The following is a 23,849-nucleotide window of genomic DNA, read 5'->3' as shown; positions in this document are numbered from 1 at the left end:
TCATAAAATGTTAAAACAAAGAGCAACACTGCCTCTCAAGTAGACTTAAATTAGTAAGACAACATTCACTGCAATTTATCACAATCTTCTACGAAAGTCAGCAGGTATGCAGCTATTGTACAGCAGAAAGAAACTGTAAATGCTTTGAGTATAACAGTTAAGGTTACCAAAAGGAAGCAAAACAAACATTAACAGGTAAAAATCATGCATTTGGGATTGTGAACTATAACTAATTATAAAGAATATTGTAGTGTGTGGCATATTACACTGCATCTGGCAAGATGTCAAATACCATCCAAATTAAACAGCCCTGGAAAGCAGAAACATGAAACTAAGCACCAGCAATTCCTGCTACTTAACAAATAATTGCTAAATACAGACCACATTCTCCATAATGTGGTGTGTATATATGTGTGTGTTAGAGCAAGGTACAAGTAATCAAGTGAATGTTCATGCTGTAATACAGCTGAGACTCAGTGGACTTAAGCTTTCCAGCAGTAAGTAGTGATGGTGCAATCTATTGCTTGCTTAAAATAGTTAAGAAGAGGTCTGGGTTAATTTACTCACAAAACATTTTGCTTTATGGCCTACTTTTCTGGAGTACACAAAATGAAAAATGGTAAACATCATCTGTCCAGTGGAAGATGCAAAGCTCAGGTTTTCAAAACAAGTGTTTTTAATTAGCAACAAATATTGCCATGATAACTGATGCAAGAAGGGGAAAAATAACATAGTATATGTATTACAAATACAAAAAAGAATTATAATTAAATAGAAGTTTGCAAAATTAGATGTCACAGTAGGTGTCCTGAAAAGAGAAGACAACAGGAACATGATTAGAGACATGTAATTCATTATACATACAGAAGAAATGCAGAATGATCTTTCTAATTCGTGTGTGTCATTCTCATGTGTACACATTTAGTATGCAAATTAAAAGGCTTAAATGGACATGAGATTTGCAGATTAGAAGATTTTTCTACTGCCTTCAGTTACTACTTTTGGTAGTCTTTTAAATCAAAAGCCCTACCAACTCAAACAGTATAAATAAGGAATATTATGTTGTCTTTGTCAGAACTTACATGATCTAGCAGACTTTGGTTTGGTTTTTTTTTTCTCTTCATATTATACATGCTAGTGTTGATGGTTTATTCCTAACTAACTATCTATATAGTCTCTATATGTGTTATGTGGGGTCCTGATTTTGCTGTCATGTACATGAGTTCAACTTTTCCTGACTTTAGAGCAGAAGTTGTGTTTGGGTTAGATCTTCACCTGTGCCAGAGCAGCTCCAGGGTAGCTGAGTAGTTAGGAGTCAAAGCTGTGTGGACATTTCAATGCAGCTCTACATTGTGCTCCAGAAAGAAGATTCAACCATACAATGGTGCTTAACAATCTCCCATATACCTATTCTGTAAATCACAACAGGGCTGGAGTAGAGCCAGCTTTGCTGGCCCTCTGCGGATGATCCAGAATCCTCTGGAAGTAAGTTAAGCTTGCTTTCATGACCCTATTGCACAATCAGAATACAAGTGGAATGTATGAGGCTCAGAATATGGCCCTTTGCATGTGCTACATATATAGCCAAAGGGACTAGTCTCATGAGTAAAGATGCATATTTATGGTATTATGCCTAACTCTGTGTGTGTGTGTGTAACAGCCCCACCACCACAATAACAAATGCAATCATAATGTGACATTACATTTTTTTCTGTTTTAAATTGTTGAGTTCTTAAAGCTAAATGTTGTGTTTACCTAGGTCAATGCCATATCAGATATATCGAAAAATTAATAATTTAGAATGATCAAATATTTGTTCATGTTTGCTGCTATGTGTGTTGATTCTACATATAGCAGCAAGGATAATTCACTAATTTGGCATGCTACCATAGATCACTGCAGCTGACCTGAGTCTGTCTCACCGTAGTCATGGATGATGTAAAGATAGTTTAATACTTTAATCTGGAACATGTATTAACCCCAAAGGCCAGAACTATGTAACCTGTAATTTCAACACCAGTAACCCTTTCAAGAGAAGAGGTTCATATTTATTAATTTTCTACCAGTAAATTTAAAAAGTAATACCTCAGATTGTTCTACGGGGGAGAGAAGAAATTTAACACCTCCCAGTGAATCTCTCCATGGGGTATATTTATTTTTGCACAAGTCTCCGATCTCTATGAAAATATTGCTAGTGTTTTAGGTATTCTATTGCTGTCAATTTCTTTGTTTCTGCCGTTTACAAAGGGACCAACTTTCTTTTACAAGAGCTGAGTATCATAATGGTGTTGGTCCTGCTCTTCAGCCACATTTTTCCTTATGTGTACTAACTAAAAAAATTGCCCCAGTGTGAATTCTGCCTGAGCAACCACTATCCTGATTCTAGTGAAAAGCTCCATCTCAGAACTGGGCCACTAAAACATGATATAGAGAGTAGAGATTACTGCTACAGGCTGTGCAATGCTTCTAGCATACTTGATCTTTCAGTTAGCCAGTTGACCTATGCGATCTAATAAATATTGCATAACAACCATTCCGCCTTTAGAATGGAAGCAGACTTTGGGTTCAAGATGGGAACTATTTGCTATTTTGGGGGTGACTGCACTCTTCCCCCAACCAGACATTGGACAGATTCTCTCTCACACACACACATCAGTGCAGACGATCAGGGCCGGGGCTGGCTGTCTTTAAGTCCCAGGGTTGGGGGGGGGGGGGGTCGGTCCTGCATCAGTGCAGTTAGAGGTGCTTGTTTGTTATTAGGGGTCCAAAATACGAGGGTGGGGGGGTTAAATTCCTGTTTCTCATCCCCTTCAAGAAACCCAACAAGTTCTCAGCACGTGCCCACGCCGGAGGCAACGAGACGTGCTTAGGAAACAGGGCTCCTGCAGCTCTGTGCGGCGGCTGATCCCCGGGTCCTGGGCGTACAAAGACTAGCATCCGACTGAGAACAGACAGAGCCGCCTGCTCAGCGGCGGCAGCTCGTGGGCTGGGAGCTTTGCAGCCGGAGGGCTGCGGCTGGGCCGTGAGCCCCTGGCCGTCCCCGCTACCCGCTACGGCCGGCTGCTCCTGCTGGCTGCCGAGCTGCCCGCGGCTGCCCCCTCTTCGGCTTCCATGCAAATGAGGGAAGAGCCGGGGCCGACGTGCGGGCTGGGGAGGGGGAGGCGGGACACGCCGGGCTGAGTGGCAGCGCCGGGGAGAGAGGAGGCGGCAGAGCCAGGCGGGTTCAGTGACTGAGACAAACTGGAGGCGAGAGGAGCTGGTGCTGTCCACGGCGCTGCTGGTGCTGAACCCGGGACCGCGCGCCCGCTCCCCTCCTCGCCCGCCCCAAAGGCCAAACCGCCCCCACCCCCTTCCACTCCACCCCCGACCCGCCTAGGAGCAACTTGGCAAAGGAGCCGTTCGCCCCTGGAAGAGATTCCCCCGGCTCTGCTGCTCCTGGGCGCCCGGCTAGACGAGTTCCTGGGGATTGCTTCAGAGTTTTACCCAAACTGTTGGCTCCCTTTTCTCTCCATTGCGTGATCCCAGTTTGGACGTGTGGTGAAAAGAAATATTTCTGTATCCACCATTCTTGCCAAAGGACACAACCTTTTCTTCTGGGGGACTTTTGTGACTGTTAGACCAGGTAAGGAGGAAGCTCGGTTTGAATGGAAATGCATGTCTAATTGTTGGAGAGGGGCATTGACCAAAAGAAAAAAAAGTGCAAAGTTGTGAGCTTGTTAGCCCTGAGGTCAGTGCAAAGGAAACATTTGGGAAAGATTTCAGCAGCTTTCAGCATCAAAATGGGCTCTGCAAACAAGAAATGAATGCAGAATGGGAAGTTGGAGGGTTATTTTTGTTGCTAAGTTTCTGTAGTCCTGGCGGTTGGGTTTATCATAAACAAATAAATGAACAGTTTGTAAAGGTGGGTATTATATTTTTGACGGATTTTAATTAACCTGCATTGAAAAAGATACTCCACATAACTTCCAGGTTTGGGGGCGAGTAAATCTCTAATCGATTTCGCTGGGGGCGAGGGGTATGTAAGGTCAGGCTGGGAACTAGTGAGCAAAGTAGGAATTAGAGAGGATTTGCAAAAGAAATGCCTGATGTTTGCCCTGGCGGCTGTATGTGTGGCTGAGAAGAGGAGTGATGCCTTAGGGTAATTGACAAGAACAACAAACTTGTGAAATTGAAATCTCGCTGAGGGCTCGTCCTCGCCTCTTCCCCAAGGTGGATAGGGGTGCGTGTTTTGCAAGTTGTGGGTGGTTTGTTCCGGTATTGACTGGTGAATGTCAGGCCTTCCTCTGGGCTAGAAGTAGATGTAAATGTGGAGCTCTGATTTAATAGTACAGTATTATATTGTATTATAGGGCCGCTGCTGTTTGGTAATTGAATGGAACTGGGAAGCGTGGGCAGATGAAACGTCGCTGTTTCAGCAGCGTTTAACCTTCGGCGTGCTGAGCAGAGTACTCTGCTCCATTTAAGGGTTTACTATTGAAGATGCGTTGCTTGCTTCTGTGAATTCTCAGCGTCCTGGGTATGCAAGGAGAGGAGCAGGGACTTGTGTGTGTTGAGAGCTAAACGCTGACTCCAAAATGAATGGACTGGTGCTGCTTGTAGCCAGCGCCAGTGAGGTGACTGAGCGGAATAGGGAGACAAATTAAATCCCCATCCTGCATTTTGTGACGTTATTTATTACTTTGGCCAACACAATGAATTTTCCTTAGACTCCAAATCTAAAACTCATGTGCTGCATCACATATTTGTAATGTACAAGTAGCCTTAATAGGTATAAGCATGAGATAATCTCTATTTATCTGTTTGATTCCAGAAGCAGAAAAGTTATGTGCCACGTTATTACAGCAACATTTTTTCTGTACAATTTATTTAAAGTTGAAGTGTGATGTTAGTGAATATTTATCAGCTACAGAATAAGTTAGGCTACTTGGCAGCAGTGCAGGCATACTGAAATGTAAAGTTAAAAACTGATCAATTCAGGCAAAAGTAAATGTTCTATTACATTTAAGTAGTATTGAACCCTGTTAATGAGTTTTAAGAAATGCCTTTTTTCCCTCACTAATTATAAAGCAGCTCTCCCCTCTTCCTACCCCAAAGAAAAGGGGTGGGAGTTTATATACAGCATTCAAAATAGACTGCTAACCTTCATAAGCCTACAGTTAGAAAAGATCTATATCTCTTTGAATGCATGTGAATATTTGTTTATAAATATGTTCAGATTTTTCATAAACTAAAACATGTTCATCCTTGATTTTTGTCCCTGCCTCTTTTTTTTTTTTTAGAAGTGTGCAATTTCAGGAAGTTTGCTTTCAAAGACTGATTACATTATTGTTTTGAAAACTATATTCTAAAATAAGTTACATGAACAATTCAGTGAAAATTTTAAAAAATAAAGTACACGACCACATTTTGTAATGTTGATATATACATATAAAGGGCCTGAGCCTTGTTCATTGGAGTAGTCCCTACTCATACATAGGTAGTCATGTTAACACCAGTGTCACTGCTTGCAAGATTAAGGACTCCCATGAGGAAGAGTGAGCAGAATTGAGCTCTCTGCCATCAATTGTGTTACTAGGGTTAATCATATGATAAATTATGTACTTAGAATTTACAACATATAAATTCTTATTGTACCTCTTGTAAATCTTTATATGTGCCTGTGAGGTTTACACTATGCTGCATTCTTTTAGAGCTATGAATCACAGGTTTAAAAATAACAGATTTTTACCTATTGGGCACAGAGACTTTCCAAGTAGTAAAATTATTATCTTGTTATTAATATCTTGGTATTGTTATCTTCAAACAGACATTTTAAACATATAATCTAAGAGTAATTCAGACATTGTAGCCCATGAATATTTCTTTTGTTCAGTTTGTGTGATTAGGCAACAGTCATTTTTCATCCTTGCAATATATATATATACTTATAACAATGGGATTTGTTAGTGTAAAGTTCCAAAAACTCTAAATTACAAAATTATCTCTTGATAGCTGATGAAAACTATACTTATACAGTCAAATCACTGGTATATTGAATTCTCAAACTAACACAGCTTCACACAACATTATTGCCTATTTTAGGTCTTTACAAAAATCATTATTCAGTCAAACCCTCCTATTTACTAAGGGCCGCAGTGTGAGCCTTGCCAACACTGACCAAGTACGTGAATGTATTTGCAAATGCATGTACAAGGATTTTATCAATGTCAATAAAAAGCTTTCCAGTAGTTCTTAGCATACTTTTGTTTGTGGACCATTCAGTTATTTTGCTGAGTTATACAATGGCAACTAAAAGTTATTGATTGAGTTTCAAGTGAATGGTGTCTGTGTTACTCTGAAAAAATTTCTCGGTTGTGATCTAATTATACTGAACTGTCATTCTGCACTTTTCTTTGTGGTTGTCTAGCCTTCAATATTTCTTTAAAAGATAAATATTTTACCCATCTAGGTTAAGACTCATAAACAAATACAAAAAATCACAAACTTCCATCTGCAATAAGCAGTATTCTAAATTTCTATACAAAGTAAAAGATGTAAATTTTCCATTAATTTCCCTAGCTTCTACTGACAGCAATGCTACACTTCAAGTCCTGTCATTGTTTCCATGATAACACCCATCCTTAAAAAAATTCTACCTGAAACACAGGAGGACAACTCCATTATGTTCAGTTGCACCCAGTTACAGCAATTCTGAGTTTAGCCTAAAGGGCCTAAATTAAAGGGTTCAAAGCCTAGATGTAAAAATTGGCTTTGAGAAAAAAATTCAGTTTTCAGTTCACAATATTACACTATTATTGCCAGATGTGGCAGTGATCTCAGAAAAGAATATGATGTAGCTCTCAAAGGGTGACTTATGGGTCATGTCTTAAGTTTAATATTTTTATATTTTTAGATTAAATTAGGCAATCTTTTTTATTTACTATAACTTGTTCCATTACATTATGTAATTCTAAAGCAAAATGGATGGCTTAGTGAATTCATTTGCTCTTCTAATTTGCAGCTATTTCAAAGCATTGATGGTGCCTGACAACAAATCAAAAGGTAGGGAATTGTTGTCAGGATATTATAGTTTGATGCAATAGGGTTGTTGTTTTTTCTTCCTCGTAGGCAGAAAAGACAGTTAGCGCTCTTGTGTATTTTGGTAAAAGGGCCATAAGTTGCAACTTTCATTACACACATTATACTGGGTAATAAAAAACACGTTTCAGAGGTGCAGGGCATCCAGAGCAACCTTTGATTTCAGTGAGAGTTGTGGGTGTCCAACAACTCTGAAAACTGTGCTGAGCACAAAGCTAACCCCTTTGGTAATGTCTAACAACTATTAAGGCCAAAGTTACTATCATTGCCCAGTTTTCAGGGAAAACAATCCTTTCCACCACTCCCTGATTTCACTCTCTGCCCACAGGAAGAATAAGCCCAGTCGCAATGGTTCTTCATATCTCTTCACCATAATCTAGGGTGACCATATTTCCCAAAGGGAAAATGGGATACCCTATGCGGCTAGCCTGAGTCACCCCAGCTGCTTGCCCAAACCCCACAACCCACCACCCAGAGCTGAAGTTGCTGCTCACCCAAGCACTGCCTGCCCCCTACACTAAGCTGGGGCTGGCATCATTGCTCGCCTGAGCCCTGCTTTCCCCGCCCCTCCCCCGGCCTGAGGCTGGCATCACCACTTACCCCCCCACACGTTCCTCTACATCCCACTTTTTTGACAAATTCCCACTTTTGCCGGAAAAGTTGGGACGGCCTGGACAGGGCTTAAAAAAGGGATTGTCCCTACCAAAATGGGAGATATGGTCACCCTACCATAATCAGACTTTCCTCTGTGGCTACTTTGTGGTGTTCACTTTCCAAATTCAATACCCAGGTTTTGTGTTAGTGACACCCTCTCTAATGTCTCCTGCTTGGAGGCACTTCTTGCTGACAGATACTGTAGTTATGAGTTTGAAATAAAAATATCAGTAGTAAAAATGCATTGAATGAAGTAACAGACATGTTATCATTAACTCTGTCCCACCTTTGCCTGAACAATAAAGGGTGGGAAATCTGGATAGGGGTAATTCTTCACTCTCTGTGTGGGAGAGAAGCTGAAGAGCTGTTTCCCATTGACAGCATCTTCCATTCCCCATAATCATCCATGTGAACAGGTGAGTAGATTGGTGTTCTTCAAATCAACTAGTCCTATTGGGACCCAGAAATTTGTGATTCCCAGGTGAGTGGGAGTGACAATTTGAGTGAACATTGAATTATACATTTATTATTCTGTGTGATACAGAGATATATTTATTTATTTGGCAGCTAATTTTCACTGAGATATTTCCCTTTACTGTTTTAGAAATAAACCATGAAATAAGCATGACTGCTTGATTTAATTAACTACCGTTCTGACACATTTAAAGTGAAATTAGTGGCATTTTGTTTGGATTGTATCACTAGGTTATCCAAACCACAAGGTGCTAAAAGAGTATGAAGAGTTAAATCTGAGGACTAGGTGGCAGTACTGTCACTGATTACTTGAAGTAGGTTGAAGTTCAGGGTTTATTTGCATTTGAATTAATTGAGATTGGTGTCCAGCTGAGCTTTATAGAACAGGGTTCCGGAAAAAAACTCTAGTATAATAAAGTACTTGATGAATTCTTGTATATGTTAGAGGGAAGATGGTGAAAGATATTTTCAAGATATTTTTCTCTGTCTGACAGTTTTTGGTACTTAAATATGTTTTATCTAAGCAAGCTTTATAGTAACTTTCAAATACTTATACCACTAAGTATGCATTCTTGTGTTAATAAGGGCCAGCATTTTCAAACCTGGGTATCTAAAGTTAAGCTTTTATAAAGGCATGTTTAGGTGCCTAAATAAAAATGGCTTATTTTCAGTGGTGTTGAGCACCTGCGTTGACAATTAAACTATGTATGGTTTATCTTTTAATATTAGTCATATGCACTACAGTCTATCACTATAAGACAGTTTAATAAATGAGAGAAACTTCCAGTTTATTAGTATTGATCATTTGGATTAAAAAAGGCACCACAAAATGCTAGATGCTTTCTATAGTGTAACTCTTTTGAAAATATCTAAAATTTTGAGGTAATCCTAATACATAAATTATCTGGACAAAGCTCTCAGTTGCACTAAAACAAACCTAGTAATGAGGGAATTCAAGAGTAAACAGGAGGGAAAATTGGTGATCTTAATTTATAAGGAAATAAACAGGAAATAATTTGCCTTTCAAATATCTTGAGTACTGTATCATGTTTCAAGGTAGAATATTTTGTATTGTATTATATTATAAATTTGATTTAGCACAATGTTGTATAGCCTGGTACAGTGTGTCACTTATAGGACTTACTGGGTTTAAATTAACAGTTACCACTCAGGAAAAAAAGATTTGGCATCACTGTGGATAGCTCAGTGGAAAACTCTGCTCAGTGTGAAACAGCAGCCAAAAAAGTAAGCAAAATGTTAGGATGTATAAAGAATGAGATAGACAATAACAGATAATATAATTCCATTCCTTCTTACCTTGAATATTATGTTCAGTGATGGTCACATTATCTCAGGAAGGCGCTAGGAGAGCAGAGATATGCAAGGTTCAGAGATGGGCCACAAAAATATTGGATGTGGGTGTAAACTTTCATAATTGATAAGACTGAAATGATTGGAGAACAGATGAAAAAGACAGGACATGATAAAATAATATAAAATAATGAAATATATAGAGACAGTAATTCAGGGTAATCCAATTACTCTTTCTCATAGCACAAGAACAAAGGGACATTCAATAAAATTGAATGGAAACAAATGTAAAACTGATTAAAGGATTATTTTTTTGCACAGCACATAATTGGTCTTTGGAACTTATTGCCACAAGTTATCACTGAAGCCAAGTGATTATCAGGGTAAAAAAAGAAGTAGACACATATAGATAATGAGAATTTCTACAAATACATTACATAAAAATGAAAGACTTTATAAGAGATATAAAAACTCATCTTCAAGTCATAAACTCACCACTAATTTAGGTTAGGAAGAAATTTCTCCTGTGGATTATGTATACCTTGATTTTTCCACTATGGTATTTCTTGTTCCTTCCTCTAACGTATCTTATATTGACCACTATCAGACATAGGATACTGGATAAGATGGATCTTTGGTTTGATCTAGAATGGCAGTTCTTATGTTGTTTAAGAAAACATGCTTACCTACTTGCTTGCTATATTTTATTATTTAATTATATATAATTAAAATAAAAGTATGGTTGCCTTTTCCAAAATAGTTCTCAGAAAGCGTTTGTTCAGAAATTGAAATATCGCCATGAAAATGCACCAATTGTAAATATGACATCATTCGAACAATACCATGTTGTTTTTCTGTTTATTTAAGTAGAGTAATCACATTGTGAAAAAAAAAAAAACAAACACAAATATTCTGCAGATGTAGTTTGTCATAAATATAAAGGGAAGGGTAAACCCCTTTGAAATCCCTCCTGGCCAGGGGAAAGCTCCTCTCACCTGTAAAGGGTTAAGAAGCCAAAGGTAACCTCGCTGGCACCTGACCAAAATGACCAATGAGGAGACAAGATACTTTCAAAAGCTGGGAGGAGGGAGAGAAACAAAGGGTCTGTGTGTCTGTCTATAGTCTGTCTTTGCCGGGGATAGACCAGGAATAGAGTCTTAGAATTTTTAGTAAGTAATCTAGCTAGGTATGTGTTAGATTATGATTTCTTTAAATGGCTGAGAAAAGAATTGTGCTGAATAGAATAACTATTTCTGTCTGTGTATCTTTTTTGTAACTTAAGGTTTTGCCTAGAGGGGTTCTCTATGTTTTTGAATCTAATTACCCTGTAAGATATCTACCATCCTGATTTTACAGGGGGGATTTCTTTATTTCTATTTACTTCTATTTTTTTATTAAAAGTCTTCTTGTAAAAAACTGAATGCTTTTTCATTGTTCTCAGATCCAAGGGGTTGGGTCTGTGGTCACCTATGCAAATTGGTGAGGCTTTTTATCCAACATTTCCCAGGAAAGGGGGGGTGCAAGTGTTGGGAGGATTGTTCATTGTTCTTAAGATCCAAGGGTCTGGGTCTGTAGTCACCAAGGCAAATTGGTGAGGCTTTTTACCAAACCTTGTCCAGGAAGTGGGGTGCAAGGTTTTGGGAAGTATTTTGGGGGGAAGGACGCGTCCAAACAGCTCTTCCCTAGTAACCAGTATTAGTTTGGTGGTGGTAGCGGCCAGTCCAAGGATAACGGGTGGAATATTTTGTACCTTGGGGAAGTTTTGACCTAAGCTGGTAAAGATAAGCTTAGGAGGTTTTTCATGCAGGTCCCCACATCTATACCCTAGAGTTCAGACTGGGGGAGGAACCTTGACATAATTCATTTTTTGGAACAGATAGGCCAGATTCTTCTCTCTCTTCTTTTGTGTGTCTGTGCCACCAATGCCATATGTATGGTCTATACAGTTGAACTTTTAAAATAAAAGTTAATACACAAACACAAATACCAGCATCTGCTCTCTTAATGCTGGAGTGCTGAATGCCAGAGAATGTTATTAAGAGTTAAATATGCACATGAACAAGAAAATAAACCCTTTAATGATTACCTCCCCTCCCCCAGATATAGGAGTCTACTCTCTCTTATTGATGTGATAGAGAGGGTTTTATGCAAATAACTCCCATATGTACCAGTATGAAAACAGTTCCTTAATACTCATTTTGAGAGAGACCATATTTTCCTTTCACAAGCAAGGAATCTCTCTTTTAGGTTTGATTTTTTTTTATTGCCTTTTCGACTTCTGTATGCCACAGTTTTGTTCTTCTTTCCATTTTCTCAGCAATGACTATTTTTTTTTCTTTCCCCCCATTCTAAGGTTCTGCTCCAAAGCACATCTAAGTCAATAAAATGTCTCTTATTGTCCTTCCTGGACTTTTAATCAGAACCTAAGTGATTATTCATTTTTTATAAAAGGTGATGAATAGTCAGCCTTGGAGAGTGAAGTCATCAGACCAAGTACCTCATGGGAAAGTGCAGGCTTTCTGAATATTGTCTCCAGTGGTCTTTCCAGTCCTGACTGGGAGGGATCAGACAGTAACTCAGAGAGTAATATAGTCACTATACATTCACTGTCTAAGCTCTATCTTGTCCACAGAGGTCTAGTGGCTAACCGATCTACGAGAATGGTGGTGCAGCTTGTTCCTCACAATGTGTCCTCAATCTGCTCTGCAGACTGATACCGGGGTATAGCTCCTGGAAGTATATAGAGAAACAGCAGTCCTTGTGTGCAATTTTGTCTGGCCCTTATCGGTGCTATGTATGAGTAGGGAAAAGCTCCTTACCCACTTGTCACACTATGTAAAGGCTAATCATGACATCATCCTCAGTGACAAGCCAGGCCTGTTGTGGAAAGTATACTGGCTTTCAGTCACTACTGCCATCAACCAAATTGCGATAAATAATCTGTAAATGACAGACACTATAACATTACTAATCTCCGAAAACATTTTGTTCCTAAGCAGATATAATATCTGATCTTATAACAAACCATACGCCATTTTTCACCACATTATCATGATTTGAAGATAGGTAATATTGTCAGTTGAACACACTGTATATTTAAGAAGAAAGAACCTCAGCTACTGCACTGGAGATCTAAAAGATTAATCCTAAAACAGTTGCCTCCAATGCACCTGATGTGCTTCTCTCATCCATTTATATTCCATTATTTTCCTTAGACCATTCAGAAACAGAGCAACTATCTACTGGTTATACATAAAAGGAAAGATATTCCTATTTTATTTTTTATGGTTTTGCTCTGAGTAGTTTTTGATCAATAGTAAATTTTAGTAAAAGGTATTCTGCTTATTAATGCATGGGCAGTTTAGTTATTTGCTTGGGACACTAGAAACTGAACAATGTTTTTCCTGAGGTTTAATTTTGGTGTTATGCTAAGTAAAAGCCCAGAACTGGTGACAGAATATCAGATGACTTTAGATGGGGTTCTTTGGCTATGTTACATTTTTGTCTATTGTCACCTACTAGACTGATTTTGTTCCTTCATACCTAGAGAATTATTGCAACAAACATACTGGAATAACTTGCATTTTCATGTTCTTGTTGCATTCAACAGGGAGGGTAGGATACCCCTGAGGGTTTTCCTCTGAAGCATAAACAGAATGCTGTAGGCCTCAGAAATTAAAAGAAGATGCCCCTGTAGGCCAAGAATCTAATATTTCAATATATTTATGTTATTTACATATTTTCATTGTGAATGTCTCATTCATGTACTGATCCAGCCTCTCAGTTAGTAAATTTTCTCTCCTATAGTTAAATTTTTCAAATGGTATGTGTGCATTTGTCTTTGTATATACTATCTGTATTTTCATTCACAAAAATGCTAAAACAATAGTAAGGTCTTGTTTATATCCACACAAGTGTGGAAATTTAGTATGAAAACTGATAGCCTCTCTTCCAGTTATCCAAATATTCCTGGTTATTGCAGCTCATATGATACATTGTGGTATGTATGATTAAATGTACCCTATCATCCACAACACATGGATACAAAGACATGAGTTCAAATTTCATATGCAATTTGGAATATCCTGGCTATTGTGAGTCAATCTGTTTTATTCAAGTTCATATGCCACACTCATCACCATAGTACCTAAGCATCTTCCAGAACTGTGCAAAGGAACATGACTAACATCAAGGATGTGTGTATCCTTCTTCATTCATCTCTCTGGGGAGAAGAGAAGGAGCCAAAGTTGCATCCACCAGACTTGTATTTGAGTGATAAAATAGGTATTTGTTCATGAAATGAGTATAAATGTTGAACATAACTTGAAATATTTGAAAGTGCAGCTCTTAATGTGATTTAAATGTGAGTGGGGACTGTGTCTGCAATTATGTTTCTTTTTAAAGCAGAAAAAGAACAATAGATTATACTCATGGAAGCTCAGAGTTTTTTTAAAAAATGCAATTATTTACATAATAGATTCTTTTTTGAAAATACTGCAGTTTGAATACTTATATAAGGACTTGAAAAAAAAATCAGCCTGATCTTAATGGCTCAAAAGCAAGGTTCACATAAAGCTTCAAATTTATCTGAAAACATAGTGGTTCTGGGTTTCCATTATGATTTTGATCATCAGATTAGTTTAATCAACATTTGGCAGACCTAGACCTCTGCTGTGTGGAGAGACCCTCTAGCAATTCCATTCCTGGTAAAGCACTCTGTTAAACCCTGGGATCACTCTGTTTATCGGAATTTTCTTCAGAAGAGGGAGATAGCAGAGGCAAGATTTCATAATCTCCTAGCCTGGTGGTGCCTTAACTAGTGTGTAGGGGGCACCACTTGGCCAGCCTCACTGGAGCTGGGTCTTTGAGGAGACCACCAGAGAAGGGCCACTGCCCCACAAACTACTGAGTCTTTGTGGGAGCAAGAAACACACCTCCGTTTGACAAGACACAGTGCAGTACAGTCTGTCATGTCACTGAGTATTCAGTACTGAGTATTTAGTTCCTCAGGTTATTTGTCTGCCTTGCATGCAGACTAAGCCTATGTGCTAACAATCCATATGAAATTTTCATTGCTTTTGACAAGTATCTGAGGGATCAGCTCTGTCACAATCTTGTACCTACTCTACCTCAACTGCATGTCTTGGCTGGATATAATATCTGTCCCAGGCATCACTTTCCTCACACTTGGCACTTATCGTGTCCGCCAGCTTCTATGTTGCTATTTTTTTCCATTTTTTCAATGCATTTTTTATCTTCTTGTGAGTCATTTTTTTTTCTCAATTCCTTTCTTTGTTGTATAAGTCAGAGAATATTTGGATACACCCAAACATAAATTTACTACCTCTTCAGTTTATAAAATATGGAAATCATAATCTATGTGGGTATAGAGTACATCAGTTTTAAAATCACAAGTCATAGCATAACTAAACTGAGGAAAAAGTCATTCCAAAGATATTCAAAGATCCACATAAGAAAGTCACACCTCTTCAAGTCAACCCCTAATGCAAAAGTCTGAACAGACAGTCCTGGCAATGTGCAGTGAAAATTAACAAACTTAGGCTCCATCAGATCAATGAGGGAAGTGAGCTCTGCAGTTGGAGATTCTCAGCTCAAAATGATGTCTCTTGACAGAAGCATTCTAATATGGTAAGACCAAACAGACTTTTTTTTTTTTAAATCGTCTTCACAGATTTATCTTCAGAATTCTACATTGTTCTATATAGGCCCCGAAACAGCACTTACTGGTGTTTATCACTCTATATAATATATTTTGAAAGTTATTCAACAATCCATTTGTCTGAACAAGCCACTTAAAAGACAAGGTAAGTGGTATTGCAGTACACTTCTGGGGTAATTTCTGCTCTCAACACACATGAACTGCGCTAAGTCAATGAGATATGAGACATTTAAACTTGTCCTACACTTTGTTTTTAAGTGTCATAAATAATAATGCTAACATGAATGTGAGGGACAGAGGGCCATGTCCCTCAATCCATACAGGGACACATTGCCATTTTTCTATTCAGGAGGAAATAGTTAAGCACTGCAAGAGGTTATCTAGGGAGGTTGTGGAATCCCTGTCATTGGAAGTTTTTAAGAACTGGTTAGACCAGTAGTTCTTACCAGGGTTCTGGGGCCCCTAGGGGGCCCCAAGCAGGTTTCACGGGGGCCTCCAAGCAGGGACAGCATTAGACCTAGGGCAGAAAGCTGAAGCCCCATCACATGGGGCTGAAGCCCAGGTCCCTGAGCCCTGCCACCCAAGGCTGAAGCTGAAGCCTGATCAATGTAGCTTCATGGGGGCCTCTGTGGCTTGGGGCCCCAGGCAATTGCCCTGCTTGCTACCCCCAATGCCAGACCTGGCTTTTGTTTGCAGAAAACCAGTTATTGTGGCACAGGTGTGCCATGGAGTTTTTATAGCATGTTGGGGGGGGCCTCAGAAAGAAAAAGTTTGAGAACCTCTGGGTTAGACAAACAGCTGTCAGGCATTCATAGATTCCTAGATTTCAAGGCCAGAAAGGACTATTGCGATCATCTAGTCTGACCTCCTGTATAACACAGGGCAGAGAACTTCCCCAAAGTCATTTTTAGAATGAATCTTTTAGAAAAAAAAAAACATCCAGTTTTGATTTTAAAATGGTCAGTGATGGAGAATCCACCACAACCCTTGGAAAATTATTCCAATGGTTAATTATTCTCACCATTAAAAACTGACGCCTTTTCTCCAGTATGAATTTGTTTAGCTTCAACCTCCAGCCATTGGACAGCATTATACTTTTCTCTGCCAGATTGAAGAGCCCATTATTTAACATTTGTTCCCCATGTCAATACTTATAGACTAACCAAGTTACCCCTTACTCTTCTCTCAGTTAGACTCAAGCAGCTCACTCTATTTAACTTATTGCTATAAGGCATGTTTTCCAATCCTCTAATCATTCTTGTGGCTCTTCTCTGAATCCTCTCCAATTTATGAACATCTTTCTTGAATTGTGGGCACCAAAACTGGATGCAGTATTTCATCAGCAGTCACACCAGTGCCAGTTACAATGGAAAATAACCTCTCTACTCCTACTTGAGTTTCCCCTGTTTATGCATCACATGATCACTTCAGCTCTTTTGGCCACAGCATCACACTGGGAGCTCATGTTCAGCTGATTATCCACTAGGCTCCCCAAATCTTTTCCAGAGTCACTGCTTTCTGGGATAGAGCCCCGTCCTGTAAACATAGCCTACATTCTTTGTTCATATACATTTACCGGTATTAAAACAGTATTTGCTTAAGCCCAATTTACCAAGCAATCCAGATCACTATGTATCCGTGACCTGCCCTCTTCATTTATTTATCACTTCCACTGTATCATCTGCAAATTTTATCAGCAATGATTTTATGTTTTGTTCCAGGTCATTGATAACCACGTTAAATAGGACAGGGACAAGAACCAATGACTTAGGTATACCTAATCCTGTTTCAGCACAGGGAGTGGTAAGGGATGGACTAGGTGGTTTCTTGAGGTTCCTTCTATATTTCCATTTCTGATATACTTCACTAGCAAAAATCTTCTTGACCACTTGATAGATTTTCTCCCAGCAAAGTCAGTGGGTAGCTGTTATTATAACCCTACAATAAGAGAACACAGCTCTAGAACTTAAAAGGAAATAAATATGGCTGAAGAGTTAATATGTTGAGAAATACCAATTTGACACACTTTTCCCTCCTCACAACTTGTTAGAAAATTTACAGATTCCAGTGCAGTCTCCAATTTCTAAACTAAATTAAAATTTTGACCTTACTGGTCACATTGCTGATTCCAGGTTTCCAGTGGAAATTTTGAAACAAAACAATGATCCTGTTTTCCTTTCATACTAATTTTAAACTGATGTTGTTTGTAAGGAGGTATGTACCCCACACAGGTAAGGAAAGGATTAACTGCAGCTGGAAGCTCAATTATGGCACCTGGTTGTATCTGTAGAGTGGGTCAGGCACAATGAAAGATGGATCTCAGCTGAGGTGGAGGTGAGTGGTTAAAAAGAAAGGAAGGGAAGGAACTGAACTATGCAATCCTTCTTTTGGCATTAAATGGAGTGACTGGCAAGGTCAAGGAGGAAGCCCAGGAAAAGAGTTGCCCCTGGGATCTCCTGAGAAGAGAAGGGTGACAAGAGGCCAAGAGAAATATGAAGCAAGCTTACTTCCTTATAGATATTCAACTGAGGAAGAGAGCAGAGGAAACTTAAGAGGGAGGAAAGGTCAACCCTGAGGGGGGCAAATGTTTGTTTAGGTTTATACTTCATTTGGAATATGTTGGGGAACTCAAGGGGGGAAGCCTTGTGAGACCCACCCTTGAAAAAAAAATGAACCTAGAGAATCTGTGAGAAAGGCTTTGCTGATTGCCTGAGGTAGGAAGAAACCCACAAGGGTAGCCGGGGGTGGGTCTGAATAGACAGACCTTGTGTTGTCATTAACTGGTACCTGGGCTGGAACTCAGAGGAGTGGGAGGGCCTGGGTTCCCCTACCAACTACTGGGGAAGGTGGCATAAAGCGCCCTTTGATATACTCAGATGAGGACATTTGAAAACCCTGAGATGAGACCACAGGGCCCAGAGTTGGAGCTGAAGACCTTTAATAAGAACATTGGAATTTTGTTATCCTGAAGGGAGTGGGACTAATGATGACCTGGCTAGAGGGCTGAGTCACAAGAAGAGGCAAACTCCCACAAGGCTGGAGTGGTTGATTGTCAGTAGGGGGCACTAGATGAGAGCTGGCTATGCCACACCCCGCCATGAGGGGGCATGCCAGTGGTGAGACCACTCTTACACATAACTTTATTGACATTAATAGGATCTTACCAAATGTACATCAGTTAAAAGGAGAGGAGAATCAGGCCCAGCATATTCCCATTGCAGATATAACTACTGAAGGGATATTATAGTAATTGGAATAATAAACATTATGCCACCTCACCACCAGAAATGTGTCACTTCCTCAGTTTCCATGTATGCATATTAGCTTTTGGCTGTCTGCATGATATATTATCAAATCCAAGACAGTGTTTTACTACAGCAATGAAAGCACATTCATGGTGATGGATATGTGGTATCAAGAAAAATTACATTAATTTGACTTGTGTAAAGGTAGCTCTGGCCAGCAATGCTAAAAATTGTTTTTTCTGTATCTGAACAAAATTTCCCAAAGTGGAATAACGTATGCATTACAAATGCTGTCTACATCTTCAGTGCTAAATGAATGATTTGCTAGTGTTCTGCTCTTCTCCAGAAAGCATGTGTAAAGGGGTAGTGGGACGCTGAGGAAATATATATAACTCTACTGCATGCCCTTCTTCCTGCATCTCAGATTAACTCTGGACATGTCTAAATGATTAGTTAGTGTGCTGCAAGTTGGGGTTTATATCTACTGCACTCCAGTGTTCTCCACGCTAACTGTCCATGTGGACCCTGCTGCCACATACTAAAAGTTGCCTATTATGCTTTGCATTGTTCATTGTGCACTAGCGAGCAGCAGCAGGATCCACGTGGACACTGTAGCACAGTAGATTCAGACTCCAGCTTGCTCCAGACTAATTCATTGATTAGACAAGCTCTCTTTCCTGAAGCACAGGCCAGAGTTGTGTCTATTTCCGGACTTCTCAGAAAGTATTACACAGAGATAAACCTCAGGGTTATTGTATGTAATACCCTAAGGAGTAGGTGGTAATAGTCCTCAGTCAAACTTCAAAGAGTTAACTATACAGTTTCTTTGTAGACAAACATTTAGTGCATACAGAAAACATTATAAATAGTACATAGAAGACGATGAATAACTTTTAAACAAAAGCTATCAAATAGTAAATCTACTGGTGTTCCTCATATAGACTTCCCTTCTCCCCTTCCCCCCTCCCTCTTTTTTGTTTTTTTTTGTTTTTTCGTATTTAAATGCAATGTTTCAACTTAACATTTACACTTCTATACTTTAACGGATATCAATGAACTCACTTCTTTCTGATCTTTTTATAGAGATGATTTATTAGTCTCTGTAATGTGACTGTAATATGTAGTATGTGTCACCTGGATTCTTCAGAACTTGGGAAGAGTGGCAGCATCTCAGTCCTTTCAAATTCTTCAGAACCCTGACAGCAAATTGTCTGGGAATCTGTATAGCTAGCAGCATTCGAACCCTTGGGCTAACAGTTGATTGGTCTTCTCAGTTGCTGGTAAAACAGAAATCTCTGGTCTGCATCCAGAGTGGTACAGGTAGTGGGATCAGCGTATAACATATCCATTCCCTGGATTTCTACAAAGGTTTCACTATATAGGTCACTATCTTTTTTCCATAAACTCGGGTCATTCAGGCAAGAATTTACAAACCTTTACCTCCCTCAGACTAGCCCCTGAAAGAGTTCCAGTTAGTTAATAGCTGTGTAGCCTCTAGGGGTAATAGATGCTCCCCTACCAGCTCTTCCTCTAGGTCCATATACCGGGGTGGACCAAACATGTTAATGGAGAGCTTCCCTAATAAGTAAAGCTGGAATAGCGCTGACCTGTATCCAGAGTGCTTCTGGTATTGGAACCCACCTTCGCAGCAGACACATTCCTCAGTCCTATATCAGTCAGGGCTGTCTTTAACCCATATGTTTATATCCTTTCCTTTATCTTCCCAGCCCCTATATGCTGAGTGGCTCAGCTCTCAGATTAGTGAATAGAGTGTGACCTACCACAGGGTTCATCCAACACAAAAAATACCTATACAGCTACAGAAACAGCTAGTGAGCATGTTTAGTTAACCATCATATCCTATTTCTGGATGTTTCTGTGCCCTTCTAGCTGAGTTGACCTGCACAGCATTCTGCAAGTTTATAAAGACAGAATATTCCAGCTGAAATCCTTATGTCCTCTCCACTGCTTATCTCCCTTTCTTTAGGCCAAACAAAGTCAAATGCTTCAGTCAAGAACATGTGAGTTACACATGCATCTCTGGAAACAAATCTTCCATATTAATGTAGGGAGGCTTGGCGAGCATAGACATAAAAACAGAAATTGATAGAGCCACCAGTTAGTGCAAGAAAAACCTGCAGGTGATCCTTGTTTAAGAAAAAGTATATATTTCAGTGTCACCTTTTGTTAGTGGAGAACTGTAAATAATTCTTGCTAATGTATCTAATGGGAAAAAGTATTATTATTACTACTATTTAGCTTCATTATTTAATGTCTTAATATTTTATAAATATATGATTTTATATTAGACTTTCTATTTAGGCTAGCTTTTGGATAAATGTAATAATATTAAAAATAGTCATCAGCTTCCAAAGCAATATTAAGGAGGTGAGGATTTTAATGTAAATTAAGTTGTAATACAGGTGTAGTTCTCATGCTGGCTCTGCTGTAACCTAAAAGATTTGGAGTGTTCAAACACAGAATGAAACCACATAGCTCTGTGTCTGTCATGCTTGAGGAATGTTGAGTAGTAGTTTTGAGCCATGTAGTTGTGGTTCTACAGATCCACTTTTACAGTGTATTTTTGACTTAATTTTTTATATTTAAAAAAACCTTCAAGAGATTACTTCCCTTGAATTCCATAAAGAGTTCACAGAGGCAGCTGAGCTGTTTTCTGTTACCTGGTCTTTATTAACATTCTACAAATACTGATGAAACCAAAAACCTGGCAAATGAAATTAGTGGCCAACTAATGGAAAAAAAATAAAATTAACCGGGACAAATATGTATGGAACACATAAAGACCATATCAAAGCCACATAAAATGAAATAGAAGGACGGGAGAAAAGCAGCCAGGTATACCTAACCAAATATTATGAAATATAGAAAGGTAAATAAAAACCTGCTACAAAAGCATGATCAAATAAACTGAGCAACATGAAAACATGAATGTTGTCACAAAATAATCATGGCTGGAAGTAAAACTTAGGAAAAAATTCTACAAAATGATTGAAGAAACAGCTCATAAGATTAACACATTTAAAGAAGAAACAAATCAAGGACTAATTTTTGTTCAAAAGGAATGCAGACCATTTTAGACCATCACCTACTGAGCTACAAAGTCTGTGGAAAGAATCTGTCTGAATTACAACCTACAGTTCCTTCTTCAGGAATTCAGGGAAGTCCTACAGAGGAAAGTTACACTTTTATGCTATGGAATCCAGAAACAAGTTTACAGCCACAAAAAACTGTGACAAGTGCTTATGTAGACAGCTTGGTTAATCAATCAATTCAGAAACCAGTCAGCTTTGAAGTAAAATAATATTTTGAAGCTTATTATGCTCATTTTGAGATAATAGGGCAAATGAACCAATGGACCAGAGAACAAAAAGTTATATTTCTTGCTCCTAGTCTAAAGGGATATGCCCTTATTATGCTAAGGGTATGTCTACACTACGAAATTAGGTCGAATTTATAGAAGTCGGTTTTTTTGAAATCGGTTTTATATATTCGAGTGTGTGTGTCCCCACAGAAAATGCTCTAAGTGCATTAAGTGCATTAACTCGGCGGAGCGCTTCCACAGTACCGAGGCAAGCGTCGACTTCCGGAGCGTTGCACTGTGGGTAGCTATCCCACAGTTCCCGCAGTCTCCGCTGGCCATTGGAATTCTGGGTTGATATCCCAATGCCTGATGGGGCTAAAACATTGTCGCGGGTGGTTCTGGGTACATATCGTCAGGACCCCGTTCCCACCCTCCCTCCCCCCGTGAAAGCAAGGGCAGACAATCATTTCGTGCCTTTTTTGTCTGCTGCCAGCCAAAGATGTAAAGGATAGATGGAGTGGGTCAGAACAAGAAATAGACCAGATTTGTTTTGTACTCATTTTCCTCCTCCCCTGTCTAGATCACACTGTAGTCAGTCACAGAGAAGGCGCAGCGAGGTTAATCTAGCCATGTATCAATCAGAGGCCAGGCTAACCTCCTTGTTCCAATAACAACGATAACTTTGGTGCACCATTTCTTATTGGAACCCTCCGTGCAGTCCTGCCTGAAATACTCCTTGATGTACAGGCACACCCTTTGTTGATTTTAGCTCCCTGAAGCCAACCCTGTAAGCCGTGTCGTCAGTCTCCCCTCCCTCCGTCAGAGCAACGGCAGACAATCGTTCCGCGCCTTTTTTCTGTGCGGACGCCATACCAAGGCAAGCATGGAGGCCGCTGAGCTCATTTTGGCAATTAGGAGCACATCAACCACCACACGCATTATCCAGCAGTATATGCAGCACCAGAACATGGCAACGCGATACCGGGCGAGGAGGCGACGTCAGCGCGGTTCCGTGAGTGATCAGGACATGGACACAGATTTCTCTGAAAGCATGGGCCCTGCCAATGCATGCATCATGGTGCTAATGGGGCAGGTTCATGCTGTGGAACGCCGATTCTGGGCTCGGGAAACAAGCACAGACTGGTGGGACCGCATAGTGTTGCAGGTCTGGGACGATTCCCAGTGGCTGCGAAACTTTCGCATGCGTAAGGGCACTTTCATGGAACTTTGTGACTTGCTTTCCCCTGCCCTGAAGCGCATGAATACCAGGATGAGAGCAGCCCTCACAGTTGAGAAGCGAGTGGCGATAGCCCTGTGGAAGCTTGCAACGCCAGACAGCTACCGGTCAGTTGGGAATCAATTTGGAGTGGGCAAATCTACTGTGGGGGCTGCTGTGATGCAAGTAGCTCACGCAATCAAAGATCTGCTGATATCAAGGGTAGTGACCCTGGGAAATGTGCAGGTCATAGTGGATGGCTTTGCTGCAATGGGATTCCCTAACTGTGGTGGGGCTATAGACGGAACCCATATCCCTATCTTGGCACCAGAGCACCAAGCCGGCGAGTACATAAACCGCAAGGGGTACTTTTCGATAGTGCTGCAAGCTCTGGTGGATCACAAGGGACGTTTCACCAACATCAACGTGGGATGGCCGGGAAAGGTGCATGACGCTCGCATCTTCAGGAACTCTGGTCTGTTTCAAAAGCTGCAGGAAGGGACTTTCTTCCCAGACCAGAAAATAACTGTTGGGGATGTTGAAATGCCTATATGTATCCTTGGGGACCCAGCCTACCCCTTAATGCCATGGCTCATGAAGCCGTACACAGGCAGCCTGGACAGTGGTCAGGAGCTGTTCAACTACAGGCTGAGCAAGTGCAGAATGGTGGTAGAATGTGCATTTGGACGTTTAAAGGCGCGCTGGCGCAGTTTACTGACTCGCTTAGACCTCAGCGAAACCAATATTCCCACTGTTATTACTGCTTGCTGTGTGCTCCACAATATCTGTGAGAGTAAGGAGGAGACGTTTATGGCGGGGTGGGAGGTTGAGGCAAATCGCCTAGCTGCTGGTTACGCGCAGCCAGACACC

At 40.0% G+C, this 23,849-nt stretch overlaps 1 protein-coding gene across 9 annotated transcripts in view; it reads left to right on the top strand.

The window, feature by feature from the left end:
- Positions 1-2,947: 2,947 nt before the first annotated feature.
- FSTL5 (follistatin like 5) overlaps positions 2,948-23,849 on the top strand; it is a 561,575-nt gene continuing 540,673 nt past the window's right edge. For 3 of the 9 annotated variants that reach the window (XM_073341509.1, XM_073341503.1, XM_073341501.1), the window contains exon 1: positions 2,949-3,622. The gene's annotated coding sequence lies outside the window, so the exon portion shown is untranslated. Of the gene's footprint in view, positions 3,623-23,849 lie in introns of all 9 variants that reach the window. The other 6 variants (XM_073341510.1, XM_073341507.1, XM_073341506.1 and 3 more) reach the window with 4 other exon arrangements.

The sequence above is a fragment of the Lepidochelys kempii genome, chromosome 4, assembly GCF_965140265.1.
Source record: "Lepidochelys kempii isolate rLepKem1 chromosome 4, rLepKem1.hap2, whole genome shotgun sequence".
Classification (NCBI taxonomy): domain Eukaryota; kingdom Metazoa; phylum Chordata; order Testudines; family Cheloniidae; genus Lepidochelys; species Lepidochelys kempii.
This window is presented reverse-complemented; position numbering and strand designations above follow the sequence as displayed.